Consider the following 24,294-nt stretch of genomic DNA (forward strand, 5'->3'; position numbering starts at 1 on the left):
AATAAAATTATTTGAGCTTATTTTGTCTTAAAACACAATAAGTTTAAATAAACTTAACAGAGCGAATTAGAGGCACGGACGTAAACGAAGCTCAAATAGAGTGTAATACTTTAATGATAACAACAAATTACCAACTACCCACCCAAAGAAGAAAAGGGCACAATATAGGAGTGCTAATTTATACAGTCAAAATTAGGTAATGTACATGTACAAACTTTCCCCTTTTAATTAATTCCATATAAGATAAGATTTAGAGTAAATCTCTCTCACACACACAAAAAAGGTAAGCATATAATAGCATGATCCCCATTTCCCTATTTTATATCCAACCTTTAGTTAGTTGAACACCATAAACATCATGTGAAAATACTCCACTTTATTGAGTAAAATCAAGAAGGGTATTTTATATGGTTTTTATCATTTAATCAATCAATTTCATGTTCACGAAAACACAAAGAAAAACTGGACCCAAATAAACAGGGTCCCAGATATTTATGGGTCCCATTTTTCAAGTAGAATCTGAGGAAAAGAAAAATAAGGGAAAAAAAAAAAAGAAAAAAAAAAAAAGAAGAAATATTTGATGATTAAAAGAAGAATTTTCTTACGTTACTATGATGATATAATAACATTTGACATAACAAACACAGCAACAGCAACAGCAACGTGAAATGAATGGCATAATTTGGGTGCTCTTGAAAAGAAAGGGAGTTTATAAACAACTGATACAAGTAATTATTGATTTCAGCCAAGATTTCTGTAGCTCAATTTTGGCTTTCATGTGTTTGTGTTAAACGTGTGTTCGTTTCCTGACCAATGGTTATCTGACAACCGCGACAAGTTTAAATAATACGAGTACTGTATAATGAACAAGGCAATTTAAAAAGTCTGTTTAGTTATAACATACCTTTCATAAATTGCAACCTTACCTTAATTGTAACATGTGATAATCATCATAGCGACTGGGACTAAGCACTGGCATTGTCGCGTTAGGGAGTTTTCCGTGCTCTGTATGTTACTCCGAAGGTAATATGTTACCATTCGGAGTGGATCCTCTTCCGTAGCTCTAGCATGGTCCAGTCAGTCGATTCAGAGACTGGACTATCCCAGCTAAGGGAGAGGATCCCATTGGTTACTATCTGCATGCATAACTACTGGAAATCACAAACATTTCTTTTAAAACTTTTGAGTAAGAATTCAAAATTTCAACAATTTAAGAAGGCATAGGAGTGCTGAGAAAGGAAATATGATAAACTGATTATGAGATACAAAACTCATGAACTATTTAGGAAGATAGTGAACTTACACATTTAATTTTAATTCACCTTGCTAAAATACTTCAATATGACAAAATATGTATAACTATGAACAGAACAAAAACAAATTTGCGACGACTCTATTGCTGTCAATTGCTGTTATTCTACTTCTAATGGACATTTTTTGCACCACCTATTACTCTTTAACTCGTCCTTGCTGCAAAATCAAAACCTCTGCAGAAGTCATCCAATGGATTCTTTTCCTCTACTTTACTATCCAATTACACCCTACTAGTTAAGAGAAAACTACATGCCCCTATTCACCAGTTGATGGAGGAGCTTGCAAAGACTTTGAATCATGCGAAAATGCTGCCAACACCTTTTCCTTAGTCAGTGGTTCGGAACCCTGAGACTTTATAACAAAAGTATGAAACACGGTATCTGTACCTGCAGCAAGTTTTGAATCAACAACGTTGATCTCCGAGTCTTTGAATGCCCGGATAATTCTGGCCACAGGATGAGAATCCAGCGGACAGCTTACTTTTACCACGACCTCGTCATGCAAAGCCTGAAGTTCTACTTCAGGAGCTTGTCCTTGCACCTCTGTAACAGAGTTGGCTTCCGTACCAGATGTCTCTCTTGAAGTGCTGTTATGCTTCTCTCTTTCTGCTTCCATATCTTTAAGCTTTTTCTGCAACTCGGTGATATAAGAAATAGCATCTCCAAGCAACGAGGCTTTATCCATCTTGGATATGTTAGGGACAACAGCTCTCAATGCATAAAACCGCTGATTCAGTTTTTCCCTCCGTTGTCTTTCTGCCTCAACATGATTAAGTGGCTCTTCTCTGCCATTGGCCGGCTTGCGCCCTCTTTTACGAGGCTTTCTATCATCTGAAGGGCCTGCTCTATCATCTCTACCAGACACTTCAGGGTCTGAATGCTCCGACTCAGCACTACCTGGCTGAGAAGCCACTGTAGGCCTAGAGGTTGCCCCTGTAAAATCGATTTCCATTTGGGCCGGCTTTTGCTGGTGAAACTGGTTAAGCCGGTACTCACTTCGTATGCCATTCACATACTCCTGAAGCCTCGTGTTCTGAGGGCTATAAAGCTCCGTCGCAGTCGCATGTTTTACACCAGGAATGTTAGCCCAATTCGTACATTGAACTGATTGAATACCGTTGTTCCTGGGGCTTTGGCCTGTAAAAGAAAGCTTATTCCCATTGGCATAGCCATCCCAATGTCTATCTTCCATCCTTTTAACAGCAAGTTTCTCCCTGAAGGGAGGGCGAACTGTGGTATTTAGATTCTGCCCAAAAATTTTATGAACCCCATCTACACCACGATCAACAAGCCTTGCATTCGAAAAAGGACCAGATGCTGGTGCAGGGGCAGTAGTAGGAACAGAAGCAGGAGGAGGAGCAGATGCAGGGGCAGGGGCAGGAGCAGGAGGAGGAACAGACACGGGAAGAGGAGCAGGAGCAGGTACTAGAGCAGGTGCAGGGGCAGAAGTTGGAGCAGACACAGGAGGAGGTAATGGAGAATTAAGAGGAACAGGATCTTCTTCCTCTATCTTATGGACAACCATAGGGAAAATCGAAGTTGGTTTAGGACGAACCATGGGAGCAGGAGGAGGTGAAAATGCATACTTTAAAGCCTTGAGTACATTGTGGTTCTCACCAATCGCCCTTACTGACCCCAATTCCACAACACCAGACTCAGTAGGAATCAAGATAACAGTCTGAATCCCAGCAGACTTAGCCAGAAACGACCTAACACAATAATCAGATTTGGCCCTTAACAAATCCGACTCCCAAACATGCTTCCCGGAAGCAAAACAACTCCCCGGTCCTCCTTCACCTCGAGGAAATGAGAAGTACATGGACACCAAAAAGAACATCTCCATATCAGTAACCCTATCCAACCTACAAGCCAAGTTATCATCATCAGAGCCTCCAAACAATGTGTTCAACTTCTGAAGTACCCTTTTCCTAATCTTCTGGTGAGATTCATCCTCAAGCCGAAAATTCAATAACCGGGTAGCTTCCGATTCTTCCCCTTCCCTCGGCTCCCTACAATAACCATCCCCCCAGCTCAGAACCACCTCCCCTGATTTCGCCCTCGAAATTTGCCAGAAAAACCCATAATTCCAACTAAAATTAGAGGCATTTGGCCTCTCAACAAGATCAGATAACTTATTCTGGATATTCTCATTGTTCTCAAGACTCACCAAAGAAGTCTCAGCAGTAAATGGACTTGATATTAGGTAATCAAAAGCTCGAGTACCCAATATAGAGGCGATCATTGCTTTATCTTCTTCATTCCACACTATCCCTCCTCCCATACCCAGTTCAATATTTCTCATTTCTTTAATTTAATCCCTAATTTTATTATCCCCTTTTAATTTTACTAAAACCCCAATTCAAATCTCCAGCAGCAAAGTCAAAAACCCTAAATTACAAACAAATGCCCACCACTTCATTTCTACCCCTTTAATATTTCTATATATAGTACAAACAAATCCGTCAAAATTCAATTAACAAAGTACCCACTTATTCTCAGATCTTATTGATTTCCTTTTTCAAATTACCCCAGAAATAGTCAATCAAACATCAATGATACAACAACAAAAAAAAAAGATGAAAACTTCAAAAAAAAAGTACAATATTTCAAAAATAGATGAACACAAACCAGGCAGCTTGAGAGAAGATTTAGAGAGAGAAAATGAGTTTCTGGGCAGCACACACAACAGTGGAGGATTCCAAATACAGCAAAAAGCTCAGAAATTAAATTCAGATTTTCCCCAGAAAATGACAACAATCTCTCAAATTTGAGAAGAATTTATTGAGGAGAAGAAGCTTTATTTATTTAAATTTTTTAGGAAAGAAAAAAAACACAGATTGAGAAATGAGGGTGGGAGGAGAGAGAGAGACGAAGGGGGCGATATTAGAGAGCTCTCTTTTCTCTCTCTGTCTTTCTTCACTTTCTCTCTCTTTCTAAACTTACCAATCTCGTGCCACTAACTATAGTTCCTCTTTCTATGGTTAACATGCTAACTATGGTTTATTTTGGGATGGTGTTTTTTTTTTTTTTTTTTTTTTTCTTTATGGGATAGACTTCTTGTTGTACTTTGAGGTAAAGTTTATTGTTTATTACAGTACAGATTAGTAGAGTACATAACTCTTTTCCTTTTGGAATAATTGACAGTATATTAGTAGCTTAATTTTTATAGCATATATGTCGATGTATAACTTTGATCAATAATATTTATAATTATGTATTATTAAAAAGTATAAAAGCTTGATCTAATGAAACCAATCCAAAAATATATATTATATGACAATATATGTCATAAATAAATTGATAAAAAAAGGTCAAAGTAAAAATATGAATAGTGCAAAAGTCAAAATGTTACGATTATTATTACAAAAGAGGGAGTACTATTTAAAAAATATACATTACATTAGTAAAAAATTATAAAAAAGTTGATACTATGAAAATTCATATTAATACAGAGTACTAATTTAATACGGAGTAGCACTTTACCTAATAAAATTAAATCTCATGATATATGGTTAAAGTTAATAGATAAATATTACATAAAGTCAAATCGTGTCAATTATTTTGAAGCGGATGTGATAGTTGTGAGATACATAAGAAGTTGCACATCTTATGAATTTCCACTTTCACAAAATGGAGAAAGTTACCTGTCTAAATTCAGTATTTTTAGGGCCTGTTCTTATTGACTAAAATGAGCTAAATTGAATTGAACTGAACTTATTAGATCTTAACTGAACTGAAATGAATATTTTATAAGAGAAGAAAATTAGGAGCTGAACTGAACTGAACTGAGCCGAACTGAAAATAATCTGATGAAAATAGGGCCTTAATTTATAAAATTCCTAATAAGATTCGTAACCTACTATGCATTTTAAATATGAGTATTAACTTATTGGAATTACTACATTGCCTAGGATACATACCGCATCACTTCACAAGATGAAATGTAATAACAATTTAACATATTAAACATGTTTTTAATTTTTATGCAACCCAACATCACTATTCTTTTCTAAACAACTTACATCTCATGCTTTACATGATTTAACAACCACTAGTAGTTGCCTTGTACTTATGTGATTATTAGTCAGCCATTAATCATGTTTTTTTTTTTTTTTTTTTCATTCATTCAATAGAAAATTCAATTAAGCATACACATTAAGGTCGTATTGAAACTGGCAAACTGCCAAATCTTAACGGCTTTGCTAATTGTTACAGCACAAAATATTTTACCATCTTACATTAGTAGTCCGTACTAATTTAATTAGTGTTATAAATAAATAAATAAAAAACACTAATGCTAGTTTGTAAAATAATGTTGACTGACATAACCCTTATTGATTATCAACAGTGACGCGGCTGGGCGACTTGGCGAGTGGACAATGTGAAATTAAGTAAATAGTGTGTGTGGGTTGGATGTTATTTGTCTAACTATAGAAAGTGGGGTTTTCCTAAATTAGAAGTGCATAGGTATATACTTCTCCACGTCGCTCAAACCCTGCCTCTAAATAAAAATTCAATCTATATACAGTATGAACCCAAACCCAATTGCCCCCCTTTATAAAAAATTATTCGATGCATTAAATTATACATACATGTTACTATTACATTATATTCTGGTGTTAGATGTAGAAGTCGTTAGAGTAACCTTTTATGGAGAATTGTACAATTGGTCGTACAATATTTTTATTACTCCGTATATTTATACGAGGAGTTTAAGAAAGGCAGACTAAAAAAAAAGGTTATAACATATACGTGGTACTATCGATTGTACAATGAATAATTAACTACTATATTGCAATTTGACTGTAAAATATAACAATTAATAAATTCATACTAACTTTGTTGGATTTTTTTTATCAATATTCATACGAAAATAAAGATATCACGTTTTAAGATTCATTTTAGGGGTCATTATATTAAAAGTCAAATAAAGCAATCATTAAATAACAAGAAAGTGGTTTCAGTCCGTATATATATGGGAGTAATATTTTTAAATGCGTCACATGTAAGTATCTAGAAATCAGTGCAAAAAAAAGGCAGGACGGATAATAATAATAATAATAATAATAATTTAAGGCCTCGAGCTTGGTTATGCAACTTATGCTTGTGAACCACTTCATGTCTTCAAACAAGTTGGAGACTGAGACTTGGTGCGCAGCTGTTTAGTTAATGGGCTCTCAATCTTCCATAGATATTATTCCCATGTGGAGATGGTTTGGAGATTCTTATTCTTGTCTTTTTTTATTTTCTAACTATTTTTTTTATATTTATTAAAAATATTTATATTATTTATCTCATACCCAAGAAACATATGCTGATCAAGCCACCCTAGTTTCAACTCATTCATAAGATCTTTTTAATACAATGCCAGGATCTAGTGTATGGCTTTGCACGCAATATCTAAACAGTAACAAGTTTGTTAATTTTTTTTTTTATTATTAGATAGAAATCATAGAATGTATCAAAGTTAATCTCTTAGTTTTATTTTCGATAGTTTGAAATAAATTATTGCACTAATCAAACTACTTCTTTCATTTATTTCAGTGTATATTACAATTAACATAAAGAATGTGAGTATTAAAAAAGTCAACAAGTTGTATTTTACCTAAAACAGAGGAAGTATATGTATTAAATGGTAAAAGTTGTATTAAACTACTGTATGTATATTCTGTCCGTTGTATTTATCTCTAGCTTGCTATTTAAATCAACGATTAAATAGGAATAAGTTAATGGTACAGTAATATTATGAACAAATCGTTTTACAGTAGTCGTTTGAAAAATGACTACCACATTATTTTAGTGATATATAATATGATTGATTTATTTTTTTCACCTTATAAAATGGTCACAATTACTCTTATAAAATGGTCACAAACATATTTTTTCAAATTTTCAATTCAACATAATTTTTTTTTTCGAGAAACTATAAAATAAGAATAAAATTACATAAATGAAACTAAAAAATTGATAAATAAAAAAAATATTGATAATACTATTTTATACCTAAAGTAAAGTAATATAATTAATTATCTAGAAAAAATATATCAATTATAAACTATATAATCATAAAAATATTATGATAGTCCTATTTCAAATGACTACTGTAAAATTTTCACTTATTAATTAGTAATTGACAACATTTAATAAGTTTTCTCAATGTAACACCTTTACTTTTATTGTTGAAGCAATTTCCTTTGAAATAATAATGGAATATTCTTGGCTTTAAATTAGATTTAGGTATTCATCGTAAAATAATAGGGGAAGGGGACAATTAAAACACGAGTTTAGTTAAAAGGACTTTGTCAAAAAATGCTTAAAAGATGACCAACATGGTAGACATTACATTATTATCTCTTCAAATTATTGAAGATTGGTTGTGATTGCCATGATTAACATTTTATATTGATCAATTCTATAAAGAGTTATACTTTGCATGTATATGTTATGTATGTAATACAACTAGTTATACTGTAACATAATAAATATAATTATACAATTAATGTGTTAGAAATTGTAAAAATAAGAACATATTCATGATTTACTTGAATAAATCAAAGAGTTATTTAATTTTTAAGATTGTATGTCACGGTTAACTTTTGGAAAAACTGTAACTTTTACAATCATTTTTATATAATGTTGTAACTAGTAGGCGATACAGAGTAAAATATATGTAGTATTTCTCAGATTTAAAGATCGGAGTGGTAAGAGAGGAAGAGCAAATTAGAAAATTCTTGGCTTCGAAAGTATAACATGGTAAATTTTTTTTTTTTTTTATAAGTCAAAGACAAATTAGTGGTTAAATTGCTAATTAGTACTGTAATTAGGCTAATCTAGAGGAACCAACCAAAAGAGATTAATTAAAAATAAAAAAATACAAACAACAAGCCGATTAAAAAAAATCCCATATCGAACGGAAGTTCCGAGAAGTATATGTTGGAATCTTTGACTGGACAGTATTTAATCGACGGCTTAGATTGCTTTACAATTTAGCGATTAGCTTATAATATAATTGGCATTAATTATTGAGACCAGCAGTCGCCATACACCCATGCACTATTCATCACGTTGGTTAGCTGTAATAATATCCCAATTTTATGCTATATTTGGTTGCTTTCCATGTTTAGTAATGAGTTGATTATCAATTTATCATAATTAATTCATATAGTTTGAGGATTTTAACTTCTATTTGGTGCGAGTACATTGTCATCATCTACCATGACCACTGATTGGCTTAATTATTTAGAAATTAAAATAAACACCACCTTAATATAATGCAAAATTCATACCCTATGATATAGATATTCAAGGTCTATTTATAATTAAAACAAAGTGAAATGGTCAATATTATAAATGTAGAGATAAATTCATAAATAAACGAAGAAAAATAAATGAATGTGGTTTAATACAAATATTCATACTCATAATAATGTGTACTCAGCTAAAGTTGTGATTTTCCTCTAATAAAATTTTGAGAATGGATCATTTCAAATAAAAAATTGTGATGAAATTAGATATTTCTTTTGAAAAAATAAATTAGATAGGTCACCAATCAACATCCATGAATTAGTAATGACATACGGTGTGAAATGAAGAATATAAGAGGTAGACCACGTAATAAACTTGGTCAATATAAATAACAAAGTTATCAAAGTGATATTTAAAGTGTGTTTTATTCACAAGTATACAAATTATAAAAGATAACTAAAAAAAATATGGGTTAATAGTGTAAATTTTAAATGTTTAAAAAATAAATAAATGAGGAAGTATATACAGAGTATTAATACTCGTAGTACCAGAATGATGCGGGGTACGGGAGCAGTAACATTATACTTGCGCGCTGCATATGCCTAAGAAAAAGTAGAATTTGATCAGAAGTCAGAAGCCAGAAGTGAAGAGAATTCCGTAGCCTCGTATCAATTTCATCAACCTAAATTAAAAAAAAAACTACTTGTAAAATTTTTAACCAACCCCATTATTAAATTAAATAAAAATAAAATAAGGTTTTAATTTCATCAACAATGAAAAGTTGCACGTGGTAGCGCGGCAAATCCTGAGCCACGTGTCTCTAAAAACCAGTAACTATCGCACACGTGTCGTTCAGAAAACATTTAATATTAGGATTAATTTGGTCATGTACTTCCTATTATTACAAACTACTGTACAAAAATGCTGAAGATAATAATATTTTAATGGCACGTCAAGAAAAAAATAATAATGGAGCTCGTGACGAGCACGTGAAGGGTGGAGGAACTGGCGGCATTCGGCAGAAGAAAGAAGAAGAGAACCAAAGAACGTGACTACCATTGAATATAAAAGCAACGCAACTCTTTCTTGTAACGTGTTAGGCGTGTTTCGGCCTTTTTCTTCTTTTTTCTTCCTACTCCGATCCGTATATGTGTACAAATTCTACCCTACTACAAAGGTAACCTTGCCGCTCATTATTTTAGAATAATCGATAAAAATTTAGATAAGAATTAATAAGTTATAAACTATAAAACATATTATTGGAGCTCAGTCATCAGTTCAGTTTTTGGTTAAAATAATCCTTTAACATGGTAATGAAGCTAGCGTGTTAATTTATGTTTGGTTCATTTTTAAAATTGTCAATAAATACAAGTTGTATGGATGAATATGAAGTTTCATTTTCACAATTTACCAATTCCGTACACATTTGTGTGTATTATCCCCAACTTGGTGTATTTGAAAACTGATCAACATGAAAACTTTTTTTTTTTTTTTCTTTTTCAATACTATAAGTCAAAAAGATCGGAGACAAATAGAGTTAGTTGGTATAATTGTATACTCTACATTTCTACAAGTAGGTGATACGGAGTACAAATGATAAATGGTATAACTCCAAAATTTCCAATCAAGAAGCAGAAGGCAGATGTATGTACTGATAAGTAATGACGTAATACTAATTCTGTACAATCTAACTGCTTAATTAAAGGCCAAATCACTTCAGTCACACGGGATTTGGTTTCAGACTTTCAGTTTTTGTCAACTTATTTTAATTTGTGCCACTTCTTATCCCGCACGGTTTACCCGTGCACCGTTTACACAGACAAATATAGAAAACAGTTTTATCAAACCAAGTACGGAGTACTACTTATAATAACGCGGCTGTACCTCCTTTTTTAGATGGGACTTGTAACTATAATCTCCTCATTTTCTATCACCATTAATAATCATGCAAAATTATTGAATTTATTATATTTTATTTTTTTTTAAAAAAATACAAACTATGTGATTCTTATGAAACTATGGTCAATGGTTGCTTTAATTTATGATGGCAAATAAGGGTGTCCATTATTATTCGGATAAAAAACTGAAACTCAATTCAATCCAAACCCGAATTATTAATTTGGATTGGATCCAAACTTTAATTCGGATTGGGTTGGATTGAAATTTTTTGAAAATTTTGATTTTTGGATCGGATCGGATCGACCTTGTTTTGATCCAAAAAATCGAAATATGAAACCATGTTTTACAAATTATGATTGTTTATATTAATTATGTAAACCTATGTTGATAACTACATTAATATAAATTATGTAAAACTATGTTTTCAATACTTAATTTTTTATAATTGCATTTTTATTTTTATAATCACTTTAGACCCTATATATATATATATATATATATATATATATATATATATATATATATTCGGATTTTCAGATCAGAAACAAAAATAAACGAATTTTAATTTGGTGGATTGGATTGATGAGAAATTCGGATCGGATTGGATTCGAAAAATTAAAACCGAATTTTTATTTCGGATCGGATTGGATTGGATTTGATCAAAATCCAAATCGAAACCGAATAGACACCCTTAACGACAAATGAAAAATCCAAAATTGTATTCACTCAATTATATCGTACTATGTACTGATAAATTTTATTTTTATAGTGGAATGATGTAAAGGAATGCTTCCTCTGTTTCTAAATATTTTGAATATTTTTTGGTTATATACTTGTTGATGTAGATTATTTACATACACTTCATGTGTCTCATGATTTATGTTTATTATTATTAATACGGGAACATATATAGACTATGAAAATAAGAGTAATAGTAAAAAGTAAATCAAATGAAGAATAAAAGAAATATTGTTATTTGGTATGAAAGGAATTAACGAAATCCTTAAAACTCAAAAGAATGAATTAAAAGAAAACAAGGAATATATAACTCAAAGATTTGAAGGGAGTTGAACACTACAAGTGTAAAGTTATGTTGATTAATTTATTTTAATGATAAACGATGATACTTGACTTGTAAAATCTTCAATCATATTCCTCAATTCAAGGTTGATTTGGTGGAATGACAAATATTTTAAAATTAAAAAATTAAAAATAAAAAATAAAAAAAAAAGAAGAAAAGAAGAAAAAAAGAAGAAGAAGAAGAAGAAAAGGAAGAAAGAAGCTGATATAAATAGTTTGATTATATTCTTTTTTTTTTAAGCTAAAGTCAATATATAATAAAGTATTGGAATATGGATTAAACACCACTTTGGTATAAAGATTATATATATGTGTCAAAACTTGAAATTTTTGAGGGGTGTTGCTCACGAAAGTAGTCACTGTCATTTGAAAGGATGGTGGTCCGTGCTACAAATTTAGCCAAACACAATACATTAAAATCTTAAATACGGAGTAGTTAACAAATTCATTATATTTATTAAACACATTTGTTTAATAAATCTGTTTTAAAAAACACTTCTTTTGTTTTTTTACCTTACAGTGTTTTGATTTTTGCATTTTTACATATTATAATTTGACTTTTATTTTTTATCTTTAAAAAAAATAAAAAAAAAAAATACATAGGGCCTGTTCTCATTAGATTAATTTCAGTTCAGTTTATGTCTAATAATATTGCTAATGATATAAAACAAAATTTCATACTTTTAAGCTTATATTACAACAACGACAATAATAATAATAATAATCATATGAAAAATAATAATAATAATAATAATGGCTATTATATGGTTATACCATATTTCACTTAATGACTATTATGCCATATTTCATTATTTGACGAGCTAGGAGTAAAAATAGGATCAAGTTAGTTTTTAAATAAGATCGGCCCAACTCTTTGTTTTTTTTATTTTTTTTTTATTTTTTATTTTATTTTTTTCATTTTGAGAACTTTTTAAAAAGTGTTTTGTGTTTTTTTGTCATTTTAATATTTTATTTTTTAAAATTATATAGTATATGTTTTTAAAATGTTTTGTGGTCCCATGTTTTTAATATATTTTTCATAAATATTTTAATTATATAGTATATTTTTCTTAAATATTTCAATATGTATATTTGTATATACACATATATATAATAATAAATAATCAAAGATCATTAGTCCGTAATTAAAAATCACTAATTAATAAGTTCAGTTCAGTTCAGCTCATTTCAGTCAATGAGAACAGACTCATAATTATTATGACGTAGAATAATATAATTAGTTTAATCTCAATATATATATATATATATATATATATATATATATATATATATATATATATATAGAGAGAGAGAGAGAGAGAGAGAGAGAGAGAGAGAGAGAGAGAGAGAGAGAGAGAGAGAGAGAGAGAGAGAGAGAGAGAGAGATTTGGGGTCAAATGAAAAGTTCCTTAAAATGAGAAGAATAAGAAGGATTTGATGTGCATAAATTTTCCACTAAATATGCATAATTTTTTAATTAAATGTACAAATATTTTTTTTACTCATATTCATTCTGCATAACTTTTAAACTAAATATGCATCAATTAACTTCAGCATATGCATAATTTTAACTTCATTTACTCATTCATCCTATGAGACACAAGCTTCCATTTTCTCCCTCATTCTATGTTGCTGCAGGTGTTAATGTAAATCTGCATCCTTTTGAACTAGATATGCTAAATTTAGCAACAATAATATTAATTAATTACATTTGTAAATTCATTTAGTTACAACTGTGAATTCATTTAGTTACTGTGTACCTCCTTATTGTGGTGCCGTTGGCAACATTAGTTTGAGAAATTTCTCCATAATTGAATAAGAGCCACGAGTAAGTAATTTAGCAATTATGTAATTAAGGTTTTTGATAAATACCAAAAGTTATACATATCTTTAAAAAGCAGTGGGAAATGTGAAGAGTGAGAAATACGTAAAATATGGAGTTGTGTTACTGTAAGAAGAAAGCAGCAATTGGAGTTGTCAATGGATGAAGGTAGTATTCGGGCTTTTCAATTCCTCTTTGGTTAGATTTTTAAAAATAAAATAAAATTGGGCTTGTTTACAACTTTTGTATGGTCCATTGGATTAAATAATTTATACGGTTAGAATTCCTTCTCATTTTAAGATCCGATATATATATATATATATATAAATAAAGGGTCTACTTTTATAATTTCATTTTTAATTGATAATAGAAGTTAATAATTACATTGTATTATTTCATTTTAATATCTATATCTATATCTATACTTATATATTAAAAAGCGTTCCTAAAACAGAATATGTTCCACGTGTCACCTTTTTCAAATTCGACATGTCAGCAATATGCGCCACGTGTAATTATAAATATGCCATGTCACTTTTCACATGTATTAGGTTTGCATCTAAAAAATGCTTATAACAAGATTTGAACTCAAGACCAACAAGTCTTAAGTTAAGAGTCTTACCATCTTAACCATTTATTAATTGTATATTTTTATCCAACAAAATTATAGTTAACTTAGATAAGTTAATTTGTGTCTTATTAACTATTTGTTTCCATAATTTAATGATTGAGTTCGACAGCTAAAAAATATTTATAGCAATAATTTAACTCAAAATTCAAAATCAACAAGTCTTACTATCTAAACAGTTAAATTTGATTAGCAAATTAATCAAGTACAAACTAGCAACCTGGGGCATCGCCCGGCCACACTAGTTATCTTAAAATTAAATGAGAGGTAAAACACAAGGAGAAGTTGGGGCATGTCGACGTGAAGTGCATTATTCTTAAGAATGGACCACACTGTTCACGTGGTGGTAGGGCTGTTAGGATAATTTCATGTTTGCTATTCAAAAGTCACACCATACGTCCATACATAATACCCCATACCCTAAAGCCTAGCACGAGGAAACTTGTGTGCACATTATTTTTGTATTTTTTGAAAATTTTAACACAAAATATCTTCATTGAAAATGCATATACTTAAAAAAAAATAAAAAAATAAAAAAATCGTGTTAATGTTTGAGTATTATTTTTTAAAAAATATATTGATACTTTTATTGATCTTATTGTTATGCTCGCTCTATTGTTCCAAACTTTTGTACTCCGTAATATAAAATAGATTACTAAACATTATTGGATATTAATATGTAATTAATTACTAATTTTGTTATCCTCAAACTTAGTAAGAATGTTTTTGCAAAGTCGAATAAACATTAAATAAGTACGTGTGAAATATTATCAACGTGTGAATGATTATAAGAGCAAGATTAGTCCTAGGTGTTAAGATTCTAGATGACATCATCATTTTCTAATTTTGCGGTATTAAGACGAGACTTTATTTTTCTAAGCATTTATGAAGTTTGGTCTTAATAAAATCCGAAGTAGAGTCTTGAAAATTCAAGACTTGACTTCAGACTCAATTTAACACTCAATTAATTTTATTTTTTATTTTAAAAAAAACTTTAATAATTTTATTTATATGTAAAAAAAATGAGTCTGAGCGATTGAAGAGATAAATTTTATCGAGTCTTAAGGAGTCTTAACATAATTATAAATTAGAAAAAATTTAAATTTAATCTAAAAAGTTGATGTGGAATGAATTAAAGTCTTAAGATGAGACAGTGTTAATGTTGCTCTAACGGGGTAATATGTTGCAGTACAGATTTTTATATGCGAACTTATAGTAATACAGTTTCATTTCGTTGTTTTCTTTAAACCCCTTATTTTGGATGTTGAAATTTCTTTTAATTTGTGCCTAGATTTAAGGGCGTAATGATGTTCGTACATACATAAAACTTGCTAATAATATGAATTCATAGGAGTCAGTGAGTTAGGCCCCGTTCTTTTCACCTTATTTTTGTCGAACTGAAATTATTTTTAGTGAATTTAAATTAATTTTACTGAACTGAAATTATTTTTGTTGAACTGAAATTATTTTTACTGATTTACTATTATAATTTTTCTTTAAGAAAACTAAATTTTACTGAGCTGAAATTATTTTTACTTAATATTATTTTTTTAAGGTGAAGAGAATAGGGTCTTACTCAATGATTAACTTGAAAGGTGCATGTGGGAACATGAACACAGATTTTCAAACACTTGTCTATATACAATAGGTATTTTTTTTTTTTTTTTTAAAAAAAAAAATCTATTATTATGTGTGTCCGAAAGTCTATGGAATTTTGCTAGATTGGTCAAGAGACTTTCAAATCTTCTAGCTAAGACTCTAACCATTTCATACATTATTATTATTATTATTATTATTATTATTATTATTATTATTATTATTATTATTATTATTATTATTATTATTATATATTTAGATATATGCTACAAGTCTACAATACCCATTATTTCTCCTTTGAAGAACCATACCTTCAACCTTAAGTAATTGAGTCTTTCACAAATATGTAAATTTTCATTTTAAGACATCAGTTGGTAAAAGACCAAAGAGATTCATATATATACCCAGATGCAAAGTGCAACTATAAGTATTTTTGAAAAAAATAAAATAAAAAAATTATGGTGCACCTTGCATCTGGATGTATACAACAACTTTTAATATTAAAGAGCATGTGACCTGCAACGAATGTAAGGAATTTCCTTGAGAAATGGAATAGTAAGAAAAGATGAACTTATATTCAGAATATAGAGAGTACAATTGCATACAAATAAAGTGAATGAGCGATAAATTAAGGATACAAGTATGTATTACTCCATATTATAGTTAATGTGTAAATGTATTCTAAATCTAGATATGATTCAGAAGAGTATTGAACGACCCTATGTCTATTGGGCATCATAAGATACAAATTGTCATGTTGTATAACCATATGGAGACATGGAGTGATGGAGTACACAACTTAAATCGATTGTCTACATTTCCAAGATGCGTGCAAGACTGTAAGAGTATAACACTATAAAAGCATTGATTTAATGACTCCTTTATAATTATACTTATTTATACTAGATTAGTGCCCGTGCGATGCACGGATTTAACCAAAAAATTTAATTTTGCATAAATTAAAGTTGTATATTATTGAAATAGTTTGAAAATCAATGCGTGACTGACTACAACAATAATAATAACATTTGATACTCTAGTCCTTAATTCAATGGTACATATGAAGTGAAAAAGAAAAACAAATAAAATAGGGATGTGATATGGTAAAATGGGATTAAATAGAGGAAATGGAGTTTAGCTGATAGTCAAAGTGATCTTGCAATTTTTTTGGAGAAAAGAAAATAGTCACATTAGTTTATTTTTCCCGGCACAATATAAAATGCATCTCATTATATAAAAAAGTATGATTACCCAAAAAAGTAACCAAATAGGAAATCGATTATATTATACAAATATTATTTTAAAAGATTTTGGCAAGAAAAGATACAAATTATAATATTTAGAATACAATTTTAGTTAATTGTGTATACATAGAAGATATAAGAAAACCAAATAACCAATAAAAAAATCAAATTATATATATATTCTCTAAAGCATTTTTGGCAAGAGAAGAAGGATGATTTTAGAGGGAAAATGACAACACCAAGAAATAACACGTGTCATTCTTGGTGTCTGTTTTAGTATTATATTATGTTATTATTGATTGATACTCCGTAGAATTTTTTTATCAATTTTTTTGCCTTCAAGTGTAATTATCATAAACATTAAAGTTCTTAAGGACAAATTATCTACATTTTGAAAATTGAAAACACATTTGACATTACTTTTAAATTAACTAGATTAGGCTCGTGCGATGCACAATTTAAATATTATTTTACGATTTTAACAATATTATTTAACTTATTTGTGTGTAATATGTACGTAGGTAGTACAAATAATCTAATCAACATCTAATAAATTGAGAAATTAATAAAGAGTGGAAGCCCCAATTCATATAATCTTTATAAATATACGGAGTAGGAATAAAAGATAATGTTTATAAGAAAATGAAATAGTTTGACCTTCCTTTAATTTTTTCAATCGAAATTGCATAATAAATCTGTTAGAGAAATGTATAATTAATTTATCATTTTTAAATTTTTATTTATGTTGAAAAAAAAAAACAATGATGTCATTATTAGTTTTGGCGGGAATTTTTTTTATAAGAGGTTGATATGTGAAAAGTAATGACATTAGCGGTTGTTCCTTTAATTTATTTATAGAAGATTCCCATAGATATCGAAGCTAAATGGATCTATTTACAGGCCCAAGTTGAATAATTACATTTGGGTTACTAGACTAATGGACTCCCATATTCAAAATACCGTTGCTTGTGTTTTTAGGCCCAATAAATGAAGTCACATTTCATAGCGGAAAAACAATCTTGGACTTCCATACTTTTAGTACTCCAGTGACTCAGTGTGTATGATGATATGATCAAACTTTAATTCAGTATTCATGGATAAAGCACCATACGGTGATGAATTTGCTAAAATCACAAATTCACCAAACTAGCTACTACTATTAGGAGCAAGCTATATAACCCGTGATTTCGTGAGGTTAACTAATTTGTATAAACTTATTTGAACAAATGTTAACATATCAGATCATATAACTATGAACTTCTCAAAGCTTATTTAAATTGCAGATGATCATGTCTAAATAACCTTTATTAACCATTACGGCCCATCCCGAGCTTATTTTTACTAAATTGGACTACAATGGACCCCAAAGCAATTCAAGACCAACCTATGTTTCAAACTTAATAAATATAGATTTTAACATTTTACCTTGCCCTCAACTTCATTAAATTTGTGGTTGTCAAAAAAAAAAAAAAAAAAAAAAAAAAAAAAAAAAAAAAACATTAAATTTGTGGAACAATAAAATCATTAATGCGTGCTCTAATTTGTCTCTCGTTCGCATGTCTAATGTGTATGGCTAAGTCATTAAGCGTGGAAAGGTCATATTCATTTGATTAAAGCATTACTCGTAGTAAAGCATTACTCGTAGTAAATGGACCAACTACTCGTAGTAAATGGACCAACTACATTCCTCTAACTCATACGTACTCGAAGTATTTTCTATTGACTTTTTTCTAACACTTAATGCTTGGATGAGAAGGGGACTTAACATTATCTATACACCAACTGCTTGGTTAATGGTTATACACTACTATGTTTTAATTTACAAAGTAGGTTTTAAGACTTTCTTTTTGAGTTAATTACATTCGTTTTTGTAATTATTTTTATTAATCCATATCTAGGATGGTTAAGTAACTAATTTTTGTAATAATTAACAAATGACTTATCTAACACAACTAAGAACTACTCCGTATATATAGAAGATCTTTAGATATGTATGTGGTATGTCTGTTAATTTTAAAGTGCAAAATAATGCTACTCGTAGTTGAGCATTTAACATTTAATTTGTCACTGTTATATTGATGATAAATTCCACATAATATCCTGGTTAATGAAAATGTTTAACGCGTGCTATATATATAGATGTTGTAGTCATAAGCCAACTACTCGTACTTATTAACCGTAGACAAAATATAATTGTAAACGTCAACATAAATATATTAATCTACTGTACAAATAAGAATACTTTAGTACTGCTCCAATAATATGGTAATGTTACAATATAAACAACAAAAAGCGATGATATTTTTTTTTTTTTTTTTTTGACAACAACAAAAAGCGATGATTATTCAACATAGATGAATAGTAGACGATACGGATAAGATATTGGAATTCAATCTCACATCAACTATCATAATTTTCAACCATGTGACCTGATAAATTCTCGAAAGGGGAAAGACTCAAATTAAACTTCTGAATATAATCTTATCACAAATAAAAGAGTCAAATTTGCTCAAATCTATAAAAACAAAATAAAATAAATAATTTAAATAACAGCATTTGAAATTAAGATATATATATATATATATATATATACTCGTGAATGAAAAACTTTAAAGAAGAATTATATATATATACTATAAGTAACATATGGAATACTCTCTAAGAAAATTGAATAAATTGTCTTAAAAGTACAGTTGCATTATGATATATAAATTGTGTAAAAGGGGAAAAAGGAATGATCAAGAATTTTTTGAAATCTGAAAGTAAACCTGAAATATCACTCTTATATATAGGCATATAGCTAGTGTGAATAATACCTTAGGATATTCTTGTTGCTCTAGCTATGATTACCAGTAACATAAGCACACCAATAAAGAAGCATTTTCTCTAATCACTCAAACTTAATAAGTGGGTGTCAAGTCCTAATTGCAGCTTCAAAAGATTATGCTAATTTAATTTCTAACTAACACCAGTAATTAAGTGAAAAGCAGCCTTAACTACCAATACATTCATCACTTACGTAGCTTTTGATTGTAATTAAATTAAATAAATTAGAATTGAGAGAAATCATTATAGACCTTAACCTTTTTTTAATGTCCTTTTTATTTATTCCCTTCTTAGTTTCAAAATCTACTTTTAATTTCATAAATTAAATTACTCACTTTTAATAGTCTAAATATTAGGCCGACTGTCGACATAAATAATTATCATGAATTTTTACAATTTTCTTTTCAATTCGTTTCATCAATACATCCATCTAAATCAAGTTTAGTGATCCTTGAGTAAAAAGTAACATTATGTTTTATTAAGAGTTTTAAGATTTTGTTCCATTATGCTTCATTACCAAGAAGATTATTATTATTATTATTATTATTATTATTATTATTATTATTATTATTTTTTTTTTTTTTTTTTTTTTGGGTAAGAAAACTACAAATGCAAGCTAAGATTAGGGCCCTTAGCTTATCGCTCTCAAAGATGATCGATAAAATTATATTTTCAGCGTACTTTTGAACATTAATTTAACCAACTTCTACATTAAATTAGGGACCATTTTAGATAAGTTAACAAAAATGTACATTCAATTCTTACCTCATATTTTATACAGTTATACTAGAGAAACTATGAAAATTATAGGAAAAAATACTAAATGTGATTGAGAAGGTTTATAAATGAAGATGGTGACCTAATAATAAAATGTTCGTAGGAAAGAAGGGAATAAAAATCCAGTAGTACTCCATAATAATAATGCAAAAAGTAAAATTAACTACGAAGTATATACAATTGAAAATAATTGAGATGCATAAAACATCCATGAACATTATTAATATTATTATGAATTATATACAACAATATATTATAGATAAATATAGGCTTAACGAACATGGATCAACAGACATTGTAACATCTGTTTCCTATAAACATTGGAGCCTCTTATGGCACATAATTGGCGTATTATATTTTAAACTATGATGAAATAAAATTATATTCAGACTTACCTAAACATAAAATTCACCAAATAATGCATCATTACTATAGCAATCCATGGACTTTCCTCCTTGCCCTGTGTCCTTCAACTCAGGGAGCTCAATTTCACTCCAAAAATCATCATAATCAACTTCATCATCATGATGATCATGATCGTAACGATCAGACGGTGCACATCCACTCACTTTCACCTCCACCACCGTGTTGGCTGCCTTCGCGGCTGCTGCTTGGATATCCCTAGGGGCACATGATGTTGGCCTTGGTAGAAAATCTATTTCCTCAGGGAAATTTAATTGGGCCTTGCAGCCCTTTAAGCAATGGGCTGCTACGTCATATGCACGAGCGGCCATCTCGGGTATTGGAAATGACCCGAGCCAAATTCGAGTCTTTTTTCTAGGCTCTCGGATTTCCGATACCCATTTACCCCAACGTCGCTTCCGGACCCCACGGTACACCGGGTGCCTAGTCCCCGTCCCTCGGGGTTTACTCAGCGAGTCGGGGGACGTAGTAGGGTCATCAAATTCAGCACTGCATTGTGGTTGCTCCATCTTGCTATCTAATTAGGAGAGTGTAACAAAGCAATCAAAGTAAGTTAACTTTTTGGTGGACGCACTAGTAAGTTGTACAAGTTTTAGAAGAGGTTTACATAAGGCTTTATATGGAGCTTTGTAGTATGAAAAAGTGAAATGACGAAAATACCCTTTGCATGTCTTACACAAAATGCAATACAACAACAGTGACGTGGGACCCCACGCGCGTCAGCGCCACAAGAGGTCAAATTAAGTGGGGGTCCCCGGTAATTATAGGGTATTATCAATTATAGTTGTAGCAGTGATAAATTGAAGGATATGTGGCCTCTAATAATAGGGTAATGAGCTCGTTAGAGGAGACAATTTATGTTTGGTAATAAAGTATATAAAGTTTTAGGTGGCACGTGCTCAAAGGGTAGAAAATGACTTGGTTCCCCTACAACCGTAGAACAAGGGCATTATTGGTAATCGCTTTCAATCTTGTATGAGGGTTGTATATTTGAATGTACTCGTAGATTTTTTAGGGTTGTAATTGTACGATTAGATTAGATTAGATTCGATTCATTAAAATTATCACACCATTATTTATGTTCCTATCTCATTATTAATCACCTCGAAATATAATTATGTCCCAAAAATTTAATTTATTTAACATATTTGTCTAAATTATTTGAAATAAATGGCCCAATTATGGATCAAATTTCAATGTATTTATTGTACTCCGTATAATTTTTATTTAATAGTGTTACCTGTCTTTTCGAGAGTATATTCGTTTTTGCAATTACACCAAATTCATTTTATCAAAGGTATAGCTGTAGTTCCGGGTAAAGGCTACACATACAATTGTTGTATGTGGTCTCTACAAATAACTTCTATTTGTCATGTTTTTATTTGCTAGAATAATGAGCCCAAGTTCCATTAAATTCAACTTATATTTGAATCCTGATTTTTTCCCCGCTTTTGATGATGTGTCAAATTTTTAATGATGTTGTATGTAAGGACAACATACAATGGTTGTATGTGTATCAACTCTTTGTAGTTCCGTACCAAAAGTCCCATGATTAATTACGTAGAAAACTGCTTTATGATATAATTATGGACCAAAATTAATGAAAATGTAATGATTTTATGATCTCTTAATGATGATATGTTGTGTATGTATATGGAATAAAGTAAGGGTAATTTGGAGTTTGGAGATTTCTATATTTGGTGCCTTCTAACAAGTGGTTGAAGAATTCACAAGTTCAATAAGAGGTAGGCACGAGATATTGGTGACTTTAATTTGTTTCTCCACTCTCTCTTCTTTATTTGGGAAATTTAGTTTCATTTTGGAGATTTTAATTGGTTGGTATTGAGGTTACTTTGGTGATATGGGTGATGATTTTGAGAGGTAATGCAAGTTCATTATCAAAAAAATTAAAGATGTTAGTTGAAATGCAAAAGCCTACTACACAAAACAATATTTGCTCCAACTAATATATAATTTGGAAAATCGAGCTTTACCTATAAAATGTGCTAGCTTGAATTGATTGTGAAATGTGTTTTGTAACCATTCATAATTGGTAACATACTTCAAAATTTAAGCTATATCAAATATTGTTAAACATGGGAACAAAGGTTATTTTCAACTTGAAGCAAACTTACAAGAAGAGGACTTTTTAATGTAGGAAAGTTATGGTCTTAAAAATAACATCTACGAACTACGATTATACATGCTAGTAAAGGAATTTTTAACGTGTTGTTCAAATGTAGTGGTACACATTAATCGTTACAACAACTTGAAGACAATTGTAATATTTGTAACATTATGCAAACACGTAAATCACATCACATGCTAATTAATTGTATTGTTGTCTTTATTATTGTTTAGGCTCATGATCAATATACTCTTCACAAGGGACGTGGTACAGTAGAAATGGGATGGGCCGCCGATGGGGCTTGGAAAGGTGATAAGGAGAAATAAATTCTAAGGATGAGATGAAAACTAGAGAGTGAACAAAATGATCCTTTTTTAATGGTTTGTATTACTCATTTTCGCATGTTGTCCATATAGAGTGAATGAGAATATAAGTTGAATACGTAGTACGGAGTAGTTAATAAGTACTCAAATTAAAATGCATCATTGTATAACTTTTGTAATTTTGTAGTTTAATCTAAGTGTAGTCCGATGTTGAAATTAATAAGTACTCAAACTAAAATGAATACGTAGTACAGAGTAGTTAATAAGTACTCAAACTAAAATGCGTAATTATAGTTCCTGTTGTTTGGTTTGTCCCTTTTTTTTTTCTAGTGCTTCAATGTCTTTAGTTAGTTTCAACATCCAAACTTAATTAATAACGATTTTTATTCTACTTGTATCAACTATTTAACCAATACGGAGTACTTATGTGTTATGTTATGTCTGATACATTTTTTTTAACAGGGGAATTGCACCGCACTTATGTCTGATAAATAAAGTAGTTATCAACATTACTTATTCAAAATAAATTATAAACATGCCTGATTATTAATTCCGAACAAAGAATAAATAAAATGTTGAAATCTTGTATTGTGCCTACAAGAAGATGTATGTTTAGAGATAATTGGAGAGTACATATATAATATCCATTACATTATACTGGCCAACTGACGAGGATCCAAGAATAGAAAGAGTCGTGGAAGATACAAACAAACATTAGAATCATTCCTTGTTCAATTACTCAGTAAGAGTGTTCACTAAATTGAAGTTGTTACTTGCAATCGATGGCAAGCATATCAAGGATTACAAGTTACTTACCTTTATCTTGCAGGAATATACCAGCAAAAGGTGTAATGAATTGCAATACTTAGACCAAGTAATTTTTTTTTTATTTTTTAAAGGAAGTACTCTATATAGATGGAGAGTGATAGTGCCGTTAATTTAACACAATAATCGTAATTTGGTTAATTTAACTTAAAATGTACATTAAAT

The 24,294-nt window shown here is 30.0% G+C and overlaps 2 pseudogenes; both read right to left on the bottom strand.

Moving 5' to 3' along the window:
• Nucleotides 1-1,227: 1,227 nt before the first annotated feature.
• Nucleotides 1,228-4,235, bottom strand: LOC145586871 (transcription factor MTB1 pseudogene; annotated as a pseudogene).
• A 16,410-nt stretch (nt 4,236-20,645) lies between these two features.
• On the bottom strand, nt 20,646-21,422 carry LOC145585800 (ethylene-responsive transcription factor ERF023 pseudogene; annotated as a pseudogene).
• Between the last annotated feature and the right edge of the window lie 2,872 nt (nt 21,423-24,294).

Source organism: Chenopodium album, chromosome 16 (assembly GCF_948465745.1).
Source record: "Chenopodium album chromosome 16, dcCheAlbu1.1, whole genome shotgun sequence".
NCBI lineage: Eukaryota > Viridiplantae > Streptophyta > Magnoliopsida > Caryophyllales > Amaranthaceae > Chenopodium > Chenopodium album.